We start from the raw sequence: 17,789 nt of genomic DNA on the forward strand, positions 1-17,789 counted from the left end.
AAAAATTGTATTTTCTATTTGAAAGATATAATCAATTTTTCACAATCTTGACTTTTTCATCTTCCATTTTTCTTTCTTTTTCTTTTTATTTTGTCTTTAATTCAACTTGCACCTTCGTAAAATACACCTCGTAGATGCTACAAGGTGTATCATCAACTCTGAATTCGTTTTCCCTATAAAGTTTAGTTATTTTTTTTATACCATTAAGCCAGCTCTACCAGCAATCCAAGCATTAAAAATATGCTTCCTCCTCGAATGCGATGTCGGCTATTCATCACATATTTCTAGATTTGTTAATTATCAAACCTACGTCAATGAAGTAAAGTTATTGTTGTGGCACGGAAGGGATACTAAGGAAGACTCGAATACAGATATAGTTTATAAAAAAGTTATTTGCATTTACGAAAAAGACAGAATATAGATAACAAGAGTTGTAGTACTTAATGCAAATATGGCGTATTACGAATGACTCTCTAGAGTGATTCCTCTCGGTATATTTATGAAGTTAGGAAAGGTCATATATTATGGATGCGTGAGTCCCCACAACACCTTCTCCTAAACCTTTTTGCACCCTAGAAAGCTGTTAATATCTTTTCTGCTTCGGGTCAATAATTAGTGGGTCGGTGAATTTTCTCTTTCTGTCCGACCATTGCTGTTCTGATATTGGTTGTTGGGATGAGTCAAGATCAAACGTCTCAAAAATAGCGTCGATCGGCTCTTCCACTACGGGTAATGTGTCGTTCGTATCATTTGACCGAAGTTTTTTTTAATGGTTTTGGTGGTGTTGATGAATATGTCCCGGGTCTTGTATAATATAGTATAATATATATATCGCCAATCCTTTACAATGAGAGTTAAGAGTTGATATTAATTTTGCTTTTTCCTTAAAGCTTCAACATATTTTTGTTTGTGTTTCGAAATAATTTTCTTTTAATGCTTCCAGATTTTCTTTTATTTTCTGCTTACTTTTTAATTGTTCTCCTCATAGCCGCGTTATTTTCAAGTTTACTAATAAAAATAATTCGGCAATAAAATTAATTTTTAATTAATTAATTAATTTTTCGGTATTATTTGCAGATACTATGCCTTTAACAAAATAGAGGCATTCAAAATCATCTGGCGTTAGGTGAAACCCAGTACAATGCTTGTTTACGACTGACGTGGCCGCTAAATAATCTTTGTCTTCTCGCTTAACCAAATTTAAATATTCTACCTTTTGCGGAACAGCAAAATATTGGGACTGAAAATTTTGATAGTTACTGTACGGTTCCTTTGAACTCCAGGTCCGTGTTATTTTAGGTAGGATGTAGTCTACAAATCTGCAGTGTACAGTAGTTCATAACTTTCGTAAAAGTAGTCAAACAATTTTTTTTCTTTCAAGCCAGTCTTCGTAATTGACGTTACAAATGGCTTCATACATTCTAAAGTAAGCGTTGGACGTTTTGTCTTCATTGGGGAAAGTTCTCCATATATCGCTTGCTCAACCTTGACTTTCTTTCCTTCTCCTCCTTTTTATTTCCCACTAGCAATCGGTGCCCGGCGTTGCCCAGGTGTTTTGAGGTTAATGCTGAGAAAAAAAAACGGTCAATTTTTTTAAACTTTGACCCCTATTATGACCTCTTAACATTTATTGTTTAGGGATCAAGTAAAGTTAATAAGTTAGATCCATGTCCAAGGAATCTATATATAAAATATCACGTGTTCAGACCTTAAATTGTAGGAGGAGTTTGGTAGAGTTCTCAAAGGTCTAGTTGTTGAATATTGACCACTTAATCGCCAAATTTCTGTCGAAAACCTATCACATCGATTTCCCAAATCTCAGTACCCTGTATATCAAATTTCGAATCTGTAGGCTTAAAATTGACAGAGTTTTAGCGTAGGGAAATGCACACAGACGCACAGACACACACAGACACTATCACTTATACATATATATAAACATGAACATCATATATATAAGGATAATAGTACGCCATATATATAACAAAATACCAGTATTTACTGAAGTGAAAGGAAACCCCAGGGGAACTTTACCCAAAAATAAATCTATATTTTTTTGTGTGTATTGATAGTCTGGTACTTATACAGTTTAGTGACGACATTAAAAAATGGAAATATTGAAAAAAAATTTTATTGTACGTAACTGTTATAGACTGAAGTTCTCCGAAAAAAAATTCACTTCATTTGATCAAGTAGTTTTTTTTTTACAGCGAAAAACAATGATTTATCACGGCTACGTCAACGTGGCCATTTTGGAAATGTTATTGCAGGCCCAGGAATTCCCCAAGGGCAGGTAACTGCCGCACATAGCAGAATACCTCCATTTTAGGCCAATCTAGCCCTTTCCCCCCCCCACCAGAATGAGATTTTTTTTTTTTTTTTTGCGAAGACAGATGCCATGTTTGGAGTGTTTTTTGTTTTTTTTAATTTGTAACAGAAGTAAATAAACGAAGTTTCGAAGTTATCCATGCGTGTCCAACTGGGCATGTTTCGAAAATAATCTCGTATAAAAATTCATCAATTCTTTGCATTCTTCAATTTCTTTGCATATTCAATAGTATTCTTATTTAAAAAAAAAAAATACGCAAAAAAATTCCAGATTTATAAAAAAAAAAAAACGTAAAAAAATTGCAGATGTGTTGTGCGCATCTCAATATGGCGAGAAAAAAAAAGGCTAGATTGCGAAATTTGGCATAAAATGGAGGTATTCTGCTAGGTACATTTCCAAAATGGCCACGTTGACGTCGTCGTGATAAATAATTGTTTTTCGCTGTAAGAACAAACTACTTGATCAAATGAAGTGAAATTTTTTCTCGGAGAACTTCAGTCTATAACAGTTACGTACAATAAAATGTTTGTTTCAATATTTCCATTTTTTAATGTCGTCACTAAACTGTATAAGTATCGATAGTCTTATCAACACCCCTTTTTTCTATTTATTTAAAAAGAAAATACAACTTTATACAAATTCCCTATTAGTTTTTTTTTTCGGTTCTCTTATACGATGATCATCTTTATTTAACTATTACGTGTAATTATATTCATACAGATATTCTATATGATTTACATTTGCGTAATATTTGCGTAGAAATGAAGAAAATAAAATTTACTGTGTATTTATCGTGTTGCCATAACAACGTGACGTAGCCAAGGACGGTAGTGGACGTGAGTGTGTGTGCGTGTGTGCGCGTGTTTTCGTGCTGTATTGTTTGTAGTAGTAGTAGTACTAATAATCTGTCCAGCGTTTGCTTTCTGAATGGCGGACGTTGAGTCGGAGGTTCGATTTTTAGATTGTAAGTTAGTTTCGTATTTTTCTAATTTGTAAATGGCAAGTTAGGAAAAAATTAAACCCTTCCAAGATGGACAATAAATAAGACCAAAATATTTTATGGTAAAGTTAAGAGCGTAAGAACTATACTTTTTTAGGAGATGTGATTATTGGATTAACCAATCAGAAATCGTCTGTGGCACACACATCTCTGTTTTTATAGATATATAGATTTTTGTTTGATTCTTCTCTTTCTTTTGTTTGTTTCTTTTTCTTAGCACCTCCATTCGTTAATCGTAAAATTTATCTTGTAAATGCTATCAAGTCGATAATAAGCGATCAGCTTCATTTACTCAGATTTTGAGACTTTAAATCATGAAACTCGTTCCACCAACAACCCAAGCATTTCTCCAAAGAAGAAAAAGAGAAAAATTGATTTTAGTATATGGGTTATATTTTTGAAAGAGAATTGGGATAAATAAAATAAATTATTTATGTGTTGACTTTTATTTTAAGTATATCTACTTAAAATGATTTAGTAGTGCTCATCTCTATAAATAAAACAGTGCATGTATGTGTGTCTGTCTGCGTGCAAATATTTAACCGATGAACTTTTAAACTACTGGTCACATAACACTGAAATTAACAGAAAATAGTAATCATACACCAAGGATGGTTTATAACGAGTAAAATCCTTGTTTCGATGGATGAATTTCGTGTACAGAAATATATCGGAAAGTTGAAATATAAAATGTTCATTTCAACTTTTCGACATTTTTTTAATTGCATTTTCACCACAAATAAGGCACAGTGCCACTTTGATGTAGGAGGCTACTATCTGGGACATAATTTGTAGGGATAATACGTAGAAAGTGAGCAGCAAAATGTCTGTTTACATTAGACTTGAACATCTGCATATCAGTACAGTCCGGGAAAAAGGAACTCGGGATGTAAATTCCAAAGTCTAGCAATCCTAGGGAAGGAACTCTTAGAGTAGAAGGCTTTCTTACAGCTAGGGATTTTTACTGTGTAGGGGTGGGATTTTGTTGCTTGGCGGGTTCGTCGGGGGTATTTACGTCGAGGGGGTAAAGGAGCGTCTAAAACAGGTAGAAGGATGCGACATTTCGTCGATGGGACAGCAATTGAAGCCTAGCCGATAGTGTGGGACGGACTAGGTTAGCGACTCTCTTTTGAACCCTGTCGAAGAGGTAGAGACTAGTAGCAGATGCACCAGCCCAAATGTGACAATAATACTCCATACATGGGCGAATAGTGGCATTGTAGATATACAGGATGATCTCAGGCGTAAGTAACTTTCTAGCATGAGAAAGGGAGCCCATCTTCTTTGTAGCATCCTAAGCAATGCTCTCAATGTATCTGTTCCAACTCATGTTCCCTGTTAACGTTCAGCCGAGGAGTTTGAACGAAGTACTTTCAGGTAATCTATCATTAATCATGACTATTAGTGATTGAGCAGGCTTCTTGTGGTTATTAAAGGAAAAAAAGCTTAATCTTGGCAGCATCCAATTTTGCCCCATTCCGTTACAGACTGGAGATTTTCCTCTAGGGTTTCTTGCCTTAGACATGTGTTCATACGTTTTCCCCTCTGCCTGTTATAGAGCCTGGTATTACCAGCAAATATATCCATCTCAGATATAATTTTATCAGGGAGGTCGTTTATGAATATCAGGAATAATACAGAATCAATGATCGACTCCTGAGGTACACCTGCATTTATATCATATGGCTTGGACGTACGACCATCGAAGGCAATAGGATTTTATTATGTTAAGTATTCGTCAAGTGATACTATATGATCTTATTTTCCCGAGAAGACCATCGTGCCATACCTTGTCAAAAGCCTTAGATATATCTAGGGCTTCTGCCCTACCTTTCCCTGCTTTGTCCAAAATCCATATTGTTAGGCCAGACAGAAGTTTAGCAACTGTAAGGTGGTGGACTAGAGTTTGAATAATTATGGACTCCAAAAATTTGGCGAAAAGAGAGAGGAGGCTAATGGGGCGATAATTTTACGGGTCAGTGTTTTTTCACAAGAGTTCTTGTAAACTGGTATCACAAGAGCAGTTTTTCAACAGTTAGGAAAGCAAGATTCGTTAAGGTCTCTGTTGAACAATTTGTTGATTGCCCATTATTTACTACACTGCTGTAGATTTCCCAGAAATCACGAGTTCCTAATTTCTGCGATTCAATGCGTTTTCTGATGGTTTCTGTGTATTATATCTTAGCTGTCGCTATTTTTTTTTACAATTACTTCTACCTTCTATAAACTTGTGTGTTTGTACTGGACTTATGTAAGCTAAATCTGCAGTATGCTTGCTGCCTTTGAGCAATGGCAGCTACACAAGTAGAAGTAAACCATTAGGGAGAGTGGGATTTGCTATAGAACTTCCGTGTTAGAACATGTAATTTAATTGCCGTTTTGAACCATTCAGTGGTTTCATTTTCGCACTGTTTGCAGGAAGAGAACATATATTTATCCATGGGCGTCTCTGATAAGATCCCTGATGGCTTCCCAGTCAGCCCTCTTGTAGTAACTTGTCGTTTTGACAATGCCTTTTCAGAGTTGGGTCGAAAGTTTAAGGTGATATTTATTATTATCACAGCGTGATCCACATTCCCAAGTGGGCTATGGCAATTTGTTGCACAATCATCGAGATCTGTAGTCAGAAATAGATCTAGAAATGAGGCTTGTTAATCTTGCTGATCTGGGAAACGGGTCGAAAACGTAACCGTCTGTAATAGGGAATGAGATATAGAGAAACTATATGTTATGCTACCAGCTGCGTCTGTGTAAATAGAGAAACTAACCCAATTGCTGTGGTGGGCATGAAGTCACAAAATACATGTACTTGCGCAATAGTATCAAGGGAGAGTGCTGTATCTAGACTGTCAGAAACTTGGTTGATTAGGGTACAGTCCTGGGTTGAGGGAGAGCGGCAGAGAAAATATAAGTCGACTAAAGCTATGTTGCAGATTAAGTTTAAAGTACATAAAGGCCTGGTCATCTGATTCTAGGTTTGTTTCTTTAGTAAAAGGGAGGGTGTTTCGAATATAGACTCCAAGTTCGCGCATATGTCGTTTTGAGTCCTTACGGCGAAGTGGAAAATAACCAGTCATGTTAAAGATGTTAGGGGGGATGAAAGAGTGTAAATTAGTTTCATTTAGCGCCAAAATATCCGAGAAGTTTGCTAGGAGAAATGATTCAATATTATCTTATTTAATTCTAAGCCCGTGGATATTCGTGAATGCAAGCCTCAAGAGAGGAAGCAGGTTGGTTTTGTTTGAGTTTACACCTGGTTTGATCAGAAGTTTTGATTAAAATGTCATATTATTTTATTTTAAAGTTTCAGTTTTAGGGTAAGAAGTTCTTGATAAAGTGGTTGTGTAGAATACAAAACATGCAACACAAGTACCATCAGCCGATTCTTCATCTACAGGATTGTGGCCCCGTGAAAGCTCACCGGAAATGGGTGCAGGATCCCTTTCAATGCGTGACATGGCACTAAAACCATCCCGATATTATACAACTGATGTAGCAGCCGCTTTAAGCGCTACCAAAGAGTTAGGGCTGCGGTCAGTCGTCGGCATACAGCAGCCAGACAAACTGTCAAACTTGTACCCTCAACCCGTCAGACAAAAAGCAACCCAATTCGATTGCATTGGCATACATGGCACTAAAGCACACCCAAGATGCCCAGTTATAGGGGATAAGAATGTGGTAGGAGTGGGAACGGCATTCATTGCCCTAGTCAGGAAACAAGATCAACCATTGGGTGTTTCTGTCGAGTCCCTATAATAGCACCTCTATGCCTGGCTAATAGGTAAAGAAGGAGTATGAAAGCCGGGCGATAGGCATAGTCTATCTTCTTAAGCAGGTTAGGTTTGCAAACCAGTGATTTGTTCGAGTGACCAGCTCTAGGAAGGTCGTCAACCAGGACTGAAGAGGACCTTCCCCTCTTTATTTAGTGCCAAGACCTATGAGGTAAGTAGCACAGGTGTAGCCTCAGTTAGTTTTTCTTTTCCTAGACGGATGACCTGAATAGATTTACAGGTCTATCAGCACCGAGAGGGTTAGCCCCGCACCTGGGTCCTAAACCTGGTAGTTCTGCGTAGTCATGATTAATTTACTACTAAAGGTTAAATACTAAAAAGTTACACTCCTCAAAATAATATAAAAGGATATTACTATGCTTTTCGACTTTTCAGTTATTGTAAGTACAATACGTTAGTGTGGATATTTAAAGTATCTACTTAAGGGGGCGGTTCATCAGGAATTTGTTTACGTTGGACTTGAAGACATCCAAATTGTAGTCAGGAGGGAAGCAGGCAGACGGAACAGAGTTCCACAGGCGTGCAGTTCTAAGAAAGAAGCTTTGTTCATGGAATCTACGTTTGGATTTAGACATAGATAAAGAGTGGGGAAAGTTTTTGATAGTGGATTCAGCTAGACGGGTGTTTTTCGTAAAAGATTGGCAAGGGGGACCAGAGATTTGAGTTCAGACGAGCACCTGCCATGGAAATAACGATAAAACAAAGATAGGCTTGCAACGTCTCTTCTGTGTGAGAGAGAGGTTGCAGGGAAGAGAAAAGGGCATCCCCCACTAAGCCACGAAGTCTATTTTGTACTCTGTCAAGGCAGGATATGCTGTTTTTAGCAGCTCCTGTCCAGATGTGGCAGCAGTATTCCATCCTTGGGCGTACTTGGCTTTTATATAGATAGAGAATTGTATCAGTAGTGAGATATCTTCTGGAGCGGTAGAAGGATCCCACCACCTTTCCAGCGACCTTGGCAACAGACTTGATGTACGTGTTCCATTTCAGATCAGGAGTGAAGGTCAAGTCCAGAAGCTTGTCAAAACATGGGGCTTCTCCTAGACGAGAGCCATCCATTTCAATTGATGCCAGATGGGGATCAGAGCGTTGATGATGTAAAGATAGGAGTTTGGTTTTAGATGCATTAAAGGTAACCAGCCACATCTTCCCCACTGAACCACTCGTTCGAAATCAGAGGAGAGAGAATCAGAGAGAGCTTTGTCATTTACAGCCTTTGATGTGCTGCCGTAGATGGTCGTGACTTCAGCGATACGTATTTACAAATCCAAGTGCAAAAGGCAAAGCCAAACTTCTCTGAATAAACACACACACAGGAGTCTATACAAATTAGAAAGGCTTGCGTTCGGGAGTAAATGTGCGCCGACCATTTTCCAACAAATCATGAATATCATACACAACAGTTTCGACTTCGCAAGAGCCTACTTGGACGTCAGCAAATCCCCAGAACAGCATGGGAAGCATATTCATAGCGTTTTTGAAAGAATCCCAGAATATGGATTTAAAGTCAAAGAATTAAAGTGCGATGATTTTTTTTATGAATCTGTTTAGATATCTCGGTCATGTTATTGATAAAATAGAAGACGACCTGATCCCAAAAGGGCTACAGCCATTGTAGACACCCCGGCCCTTGATAATGTACAAGTTTTTCAAAACTTCCTAGGATTGGTAAACTACTATCAAGTTTTCATCAAGAATCTTCACGACCTCAGCAAACGAATAACGAATTATTAAATAAAGAAAAAGTTTTGAAATGGACTCCCGTTTGTCAGGTGTTCGAAACATTAAAGAGGAATTAACATCAGACCTTTTTCTGACACACCACGATCCAAATTTAGATATAATATTAGCGATCGACGCCACTTCACAGGCCACTTCATACGACATTAGAGAATGTATATTACGCAAAATGCCCGACGGTACTAAAAAGCCAATCGCACATGCTTTAAGAACGCTGTTATCCACCGAGACAATATTCATAAATTGAAAAAGAAGTTCTAGATATCAATTTCGAAAGATGACGAAATAAGCCATTCTTTTTTTTTCAATAATGCACATAATATTAAAACGGTTGACACGTTTACGAAGAAACTAAAATTCATTGTGGTCAATTTAATTTCATAATTAATTTACTTTTAAAATAGGATCTTCTAAGTTCTTTTTAGTACTTTTACACAATGTATTTTTGATTTCAGAAAATAGTCGATCAATATCAAATAAAAAAAATTGTAAGTCACTTAAATACGGGAAACACATACATACGTAGACACACTAGTGATCACACTATCTTATTAATATAGAGATGATGAATGAAAATACCATAAAAATCTGTAGCGACTGAATCGCCAAGTGATTCTGATGAGCGCTAAAAAAAATCAAAAGGTTTATTGCTTACTCTTTCTTTTTTCCGCTCTGTTTGAATTCGTTTTCTTCGTCACTTATAAAAGTAAGTAGGTTTCACAGGAACGTGATAAATCAAAATCTTTTTAAACCAATGAAAATCGTTTCAAACACCAAAAGTAACACTTCTACGTGAAAATAATAAGCAAACGCGAATTTAGAAACTCTTATAAGAACAGTAATAAAACGAGATTTTCGCGAGATGACACCGGCCGTCCTCATCTCGAACAGTGCACCAAGAACGTGTGCTTACACCCATGTACCTTTGGCCGGGGGAAGCAGAGTACAAAGAAATCTTCAATTACTCACATACACATTGCCTTTATCTCGCGAACACATTCTTACACGCTAGCGAGTCAGGCTAACAGAAACGAATTGTTACTTACAGCGAAACGCATATTAACAGAACAAGGTAAACCAACGCACACACACAGTGTCACGTTGCCAAATATTCACAGACGTATATTAGTTACACACGTATATTCATACTATGAATATAATGACCTACACATTTCTACGCCTTGTGAATACTAACCCAATTTCTTCACGAAATACGTGTTTGTATAAATGATTGCAAGTAATAGTTTTATGCTAATCTTTTGTATACCCACACACACTTTAAGAAGAATAAGGTAAAGCAACATACACACACAGTGCCACGCTAACAAATTCTTACATACGTATATTACTTACACGCGCATATTCACGACATGAACATATTGACCTGCACATTTCTAGGCTTTGTTACTGCTGACCCAACTTTCTTTACCAAACATGAATTTGCAAACATGAACACTACTGAAAATAGCTTTTGTTTCATAAAATTTTAGATATGAAGATGTTTTGTTATAAAATGTTGTTTTCCTCAATTATGCATTCATATATATATATATATATATATATATATATATATATATATATATATATATATATATATATACAGCCACTCTGATGAGTCGTAGACGACGAAACACGTGTCAGTGGATAATTACATTTTAAAAATAATATATATATATATATATATATATATATATATATATATATAAATTTATTTATACAAACATATGTGCATACATGTTTCTGTAATCACCCGTGCTAGGGAGATTACGTCTTCAGGCCAAGAATTACCCTCGAAAACTGACATTTAAAGGCACAAAAAACATTTCCTTATTTCGTTTACAAAATTAGAATATTGTCACCTAATATGGGTGGTGGTTTATGTGTAGGGGAGGATAAGTAAGGTCTTTGAACCATCGATTCCTCACAGGCTTTTATCTTTTCATATCTTAACATCTTATTTTTTTATTCCCTTTTATATTCTTTTTTATGTATCTCATCTTTTGGTTTTGCGTTATAAAGTACTTGAGAAATGCGACATTTTATATATATATATATATATATATATATATATATATATATATATATATATATATATATAAATACATGTATATTTATATTTTCATTTTCTTCCTTCGATAAAACAACTTTTAGATCCAATTTATATTAAACATCGATGTGTTCTTTTGGGGGGAAATTCCCTAATACACTATCGTCGTTCCCAAACGATCCTACCATGGGCAGGGACTACACCACATGTCTTTGACCAAAGAAAACTGTAACAAGGTGTTTGGTGCATTTTTTCAAGTCTATACAATATCGAAAGAATTAATAACTTATCTTACTATAGGAATATGTTAGTCTTATAAAAGTAGGAGGCCACGTGTATGCAATAAAAAAAAAATGTGGCATCCCTTGAAAGAAAAAAGTAAAGGGGAAGAGGAAAGAAAGGAAAGAAAGAAAAGTAAACATATTAGAAAAACGGAAACAAAGAAAACGCATGTTTGAATAAGCGAGGCGACATATTGGTTTAGGAAAAAGAGGGGGGCGTAACATGAACAACTTGACCCAGGGCCAAATTTCAGCCTATTAACCCATAACCATAAAAATTGTTAGCCTTCTTGTTCAGAAATTATGTCAAACAACGAGAAAACAGTTAGATACGGAAAATTGAGACAATCTAAATAAAAGTTCTGAGGTCTGGTCAGTACGGAAAACAACATATATTGTTCATTTGGCCTTTTTATTCTTATTTCTTTTGGCAATTTTCCCAATGTTCGTAGCCTTTCAGCGATTTTCTGATTGTTTTAAAATGTCCTTTGGGACTCTGAAAAATTTGGCCCAATTTCAAACAATGATCTTTTTTGGTTTTCACATTTATTTCTGTGAACAGACGACAACAGAGAATGAGCTTATCAGCAGACATGCGGAGTCGGATTAAAAGATTCGACTCCTAACTTCAGAGTCGGGTTTAAAATACATTGCTTGAAAATGAGTGGTAAGCACGGGTGTGGAGGCGGAGTAAACGAGCTGGAGTCAGACTTTTTAAAGTCCGAGTCGAGCGTTTTAGCTACCAATTCTTTTATTGTATATCCTTTAAAAATAGCTTTATAATAATTTGGTTCAATTATATCATAATATTAAATTTAACCGTGAAAACCTAATTTAGATGAAATAAAAAGCAATTTGGTTAAAAAATCAGCACAGTTTATAGCAAATAAATACAGCAAAAAAAAAAAAAAAAAAAAATGGAAAGTCAAAAACCCCAGGGCAACACCGAGTAGGGACTAATGAAGAAAAAAAAAGCATCATTTTAACTCTTGACCTGAAATTAGAAAAAAAAAATACTTACATCAGATCCGTTACGAATGTTGGTAGAAAAATTGTTGGATCAATCTACCGCCCCAGAAAATATTTCACTCCCGATGCAATTCTCTACCTATAGAAAAATAGAAATGTTTTATCCAATGCCAGTAGACGCAGATTAAACGTGAATAAATTCCGCGGAATCTTTCACGTTTTTTCTAATGGCCGGAAATACTTGATGCTTCGTCAAGGCTGTCAAGAGTATTTTTTATCCTGACGCCATCACTAGATGGGTTGCCTACCACGGCTTAAGAGAGGCCCATCTACGCCCGAGAGAAGAGTAGACCACGCCAGTTTCCCAACCTGGTATTTTTACCTCAAGGTACATATACAGCACCTCGCCTTCCCAGGTACTGGCCAGACTCAATGTTGCTTAATTTTGGTGATCTGGCGAGAATCGGTGTGTCAATGTAATTGTGCCGTATATCTACCTACACAAGAGACAAATACATCGTAAGACGGCGTCCTGGGGAGGAGCTGCTCAGAGAATCCTTTCTTGTCTTGACAAAGTACAAAACCGTCTTCGAAATCTAGTGAGCGAGGATCTTTTCGTCTCCTTACTTCCTCTTTCTCTCAGAAGAAACGTAGCGAGTTTATCCTTGCTCTGTCGTTATTTTCATGGCAGGTGCTTAGTTGAGCTTCAATCTATGCACTCGCCTGTAGATAAGAATATATGAAGGGGTAAAGAGAGAGAGAGAGAGAGAGAGAGAGAGAGAGAGAGAGAGAGAGAGAGAGAGAGAGAAAGATGAAGGAGGTGAAAAAAGAGGAGAGGCATAAGATGGATAGAGTTTGGGGAGCGGGGATAGGGGCAAAGAAATATAGAGATGAGAATAAATACCAAGAGCGAAAGGGAGAGGAAGAGAAAGAAGCAATTCAACACGTGGCTCTGGACTGTCTCGCTTAGGTGTTGCGTATATGTCATATGGGTTTCGACACGTTAAAGGTTTATGTTCTTATGATTCTATATTTTGTTATATTTATTCAATCCATATCTAGCAATCTTACTTTACTCTAATTTACTTATTTAATTTCTTAAAGGCCTTTAATATTCAATGAATTTAAATAAATAAAGGCATTTAAGTTGGACGTAACTAAACCTGCTTTGAGAGGACGCATCTTAGTTACTGCAAACACCCCCCTCCCAATCTGCATAAACCTTTAACGTGTCGAAACCCATATGACATATACGCAACACCCAAGCGCGACAGTCCAGAGCCACGTGTTGAATTGCTTGTTTTTCTCCCTCTCCCTTTCGCTCTTAGTATTTATTATTCATATTATATATTTCTCCCAATCTCCGCTTCCAAAACTCTATGCATCTTTTTCACCTTCTTCATCTCTCTCTCTCTCTCCCTCCCTCCCTACCCCTTCATATATTCCTATCCATGTCTGGTTGAACAGCTTAAACCCTCCAGCACCTACCACCTTCTAATGTTTATCAAATCTTAATACTTAAAATTAAAATTCTCCCCCCTTTCCTTACCCCCCTCTCTCTCTTCCCCCTTCCTATATTCCTATCCGTGTCTAGCTGAATTTCTTAAACTCCCCTTAACCCCTACAACCGTTTAATGTTTATGAAACCTTAAAACTTAACTGTTGTCGATCTCCGCCCTATTCTATAATTCCTGTTAATCTTTTTCATCCCTAATGAACCTTACGCTAGATGCCGCATCTTCCATATGCTACCTAGCACCTTCTCTACTCTTCTGATGAGAAGCAATAGGCTTCGAAATGTCCTGGCATAAAGAGCCCCTTCTATCCCCCCAAATTTTGCCTGTATTCCATTATTCAATAAATGATCCATTCTATATCTATTAATATATAGTTTTGTGTCTTCATTTCATACTCTTGTTGTCCTATTATATATATATATATATTCTCTCTCCCTTTTATTTCCTCTATTATAACCCTAAACTATCTAATTATTTCATTAAGGTCCTAATTATAATCCCATTACTTATGCAGTATAAGGACGGAATTGTCTATTTTATTTACAGAAAACGGCCGAAGATGCCGAAACGCTGAGCGCCTTAATCCTGATACATAAAATTTATATATTAGACTAATTTTTATAACTAAAATATACGATCTTTTTGTAAATTTGAGATGAGGAATAAAAATTCGTATTATTTGGATTCTTCGAACTACTATTCTCATTTTGAGTGTTATTTTTACAATATTTCGATCAATGAAACCTCCGAATTTTTTCAGGTGTAGCTTGTCGAACACGGGAATATTTTTTGTTGAACTCAGGAATCTCCACGGAATTTCTATCGGAACCCTTTATTTAACCAACGGGGGTAGAATGCTCTCGTTTCCTATCCGGTGGGAATCCAATGCATGTAGATCATGCCCGTGTTCTGAAAAATAGTGATCATCACGTTTCTGGGTGGATTTGGTGTGTCTGGCCTTTTTGGATCTGGGGAAGCCAACATGCTTCCACTGGGAACTCTGTCTCTGTCACAAGAGCATCAAGAAATGCGAGATCAGAATTGATCAGATCGACCATCTCCCTGCTTTCATGACACCGTCTTTCTTTCTGATCTTTTTTGAGCACCATTGGGACAAACTTTGCGCAAATCTTCCGCATCTTCACTTACTTGCTAATAATTGTATGTACAGTTCCCACACTGACATCAAACTGTGCACTTATTGTCTCTATAGACACACGACGGTCCTTATCCATAAAATTCCTTATTTGGTCAATCAACTCTGGTGTTCTTACTCCTCCCACACCGCTCATAATCCCTCACAGACTCCCTGCTCTCCTTGAATCTCTTATGCGATTCAAAAACTGATGCTCGATTCATGTAAAATAACCCAAAAGCAATCTGAAGCATTCCATACGTTTTTGTGGCATTTTTAAAAGTTTGAAACAATTTAATTGTATATCGTTCTTCTAAAGTGTCCTTATGTCCAGATTGCATTTTGAAATTCACAAGCTATGACGATTAGGCTTTAGTAGGGTGTATTCCAATTCCTGCTGTAACTGTTAAATTGAACCTGAAACCATAAGAATTGGTCAGTCATCCCAAAAGATGTATAGCAATAACACCGAATTTTCAAGAGTCTACAACAATTGTAAATGCCTGTACAAAATAGACTAGAAAGTTATTGAACGCACCTCGTATACAAAATGTACATAATGATTTCGCCATAAAATATGGATAGTTAACATTCTGTGAAACTCGACAACCAACCAATCTTATCGCATTTATGCGTTATAGTCAAGATTGTGTGCTCTTTTTTACTTTCGGTTATTGTTTCTCGAACGAGACGACGATGGCAAGCAATATATGTTCCCTTCTAATTACTGATTCTGATAACTTGAAAACTCCTCTGCCCCCGTGTTAAGAATGGTTTTCTTGTCCGCATGAACATGTCTAATTATCTACCCAAATGAACAGCTGCGATCGGACATAAAAGAGAGAAGGCCATTAATGTATGTAACTTTTTGCACAAACCCTGAATTTTCCATGAACATAGTTGTCTTTGAACACGATACCGGCATGTTGCTTCCCAGCTAACTACAGTATGGTTCATTTTATTTCATATCCAATGTTAACAAATACTTGTCGAGCCGCCTTTTTAAGTATTCAAAATTTACTGATGCCATCTATCGTTCCAATCCTCTCATAGTAGTTGTCATCATCCAACTGACAATCTGTTAGACACTTATCCTCGAGTGGCCTTTGGACTTGATAATCGGTAACTCATTAATATAATAGTGTTTGTTCGTAATTAGTAATATATTAATATATTATTACATACAGCATATACTTTCATGATCCAGCAATCCACCATTACTGCCTGAATTCATGTAGTTGCCTTTCCTGTCTATCATAAGAACTATTCTGTTCATTATTTTAGTAAAACTTGCATTTTTTTAAAAGCAATTTTCATTAATAATTAATTTTCTACTTCATCATTTGTCGTAATTTTTTGATATTTTACTAATTTCGACATGACAAGTAGATAACATTGATTTTAGTTAAAATCAATGTTTCGATTTTCGATTTTCATTATCCTTTTAAACAAACACCATAAAAATATATTCTTTTGTACACACAAAGCAATTGTAGTTAGATTTGAAAAATAATTTAGGATCGATTATTATTCAATACGAGCATTTTATCACGAATCTGTGCGTGTGTGTTGGAAATGTTTTTTTTTTTTTTTTTTTTGTGTGTGAGGAGGAGTCCTTTCTATGTCTCCTTTCCCTAACTTGTGTTGACGTACATAACTCTTTTTCTTTCGAGATCCTCCCACCTCCTTCGTCCTTTTACTTCAAAACCTCACTTATTAATCATTCAATGTGAATGTGGAGAAATGAATGGGCCGTGTTAAATTGTGAGCGAAAGGAGACGGGCACAACTCTTATGAATATTCATTACTTAGTGATCCCCCATAAAAGATGGGAACATCAATCAGGGGCACATAACTCTTATTGACTTCATCTCCATTCAGTCAATGGCGAAAGCCGCCGCGTTGCAAACCTTGTGGTTTTTCTCCCTTATTCGTTTCCATTGAATCCACTTTTGTGTCTTTGGCGAGAGGCGGGGGTGGGGCTGGCGAGGAGGGTTAATTTGATGCTCCTCTGGTGGTTGGGATGGAGGGACAAGTTGATGTGTTGTCTCTCAAGCGGCATATTTCAAAATTGTCATTGCTTTCTCTCTCCCCCGTATCCCCCTCTCTCTGTACCCTCTCTCTTCTCTCCCCCTTCTTTCTTTTCACTCTCTCATTCTTTGACGATTATTTCAGGTAAAGTCTGATTATAAAGCTATGACGGTCTGCGATGGCAAAGGAAGTTCCGCTGTAAAAAAGGCAAAATGGCAAATGATACTTTCAAGCAAATATTCCTTGTAGGTCATATCACATTACCATTATTGACTTCCGTTTCACCAAAACGGCATCAATGTTACAGATTTACTTAGACCTGACCTTAAATTACCTTTGCTCGAATCAGTCGCTATATTTTATTTGAAGTGTTGGATGTGTGTGGTTATATAACCCACTAGATATTACTTTTATGACCATTAATCGCAATCTGAATAAAAAAAAAATCAGCACTTTTTGTGTATCAGAATCATAATCGGAAAAGTTTATATCCATTTTCCAATGCCAAAAACGATTCCTATTTTATTGTTTTTATTTGTTTTTATTTAAACCTTAATTTTCCATGGTTCGTATTAATAATGAAATGATAAATATTGATTTGGAACTACCAGTATACATGAAATCTATAGATCAACCCAACAAGTATATTCTTGCGTTTGTGAAAATATGACATGGGGTTGTCTAGTAATCCTACACCCGCCCCGAAAACACAACTCTATATTTAGAAATTTCAAAAAGATCGGAATCGGGGATTTATAACAGAATCGGTCGTTGTATCGGAATCGGGAAAATATTGGAATCATCCCATCACTAGTAGGTATATATATATATATATATATATATATATATATATATATATATATATATATATATATATATAATATATATATATATATATATATATATATATACATATATATATATATGCGCAAGTGTAATCGTAAGCAGG

Source organism: Euprymna scolopes, chromosome 2 (genome assembly GCF_053919585.1).
Source record: "Euprymna scolopes isolate OS-2025 chromosome 2, ASM5391958v1, whole genome shotgun sequence".
In the NCBI taxonomy this organism is placed as follows: Eukaryota; Metazoa; Mollusca; class Cephalopoda; order Sepiida; family Sepiolidae; genus Euprymna; species Euprymna scolopes.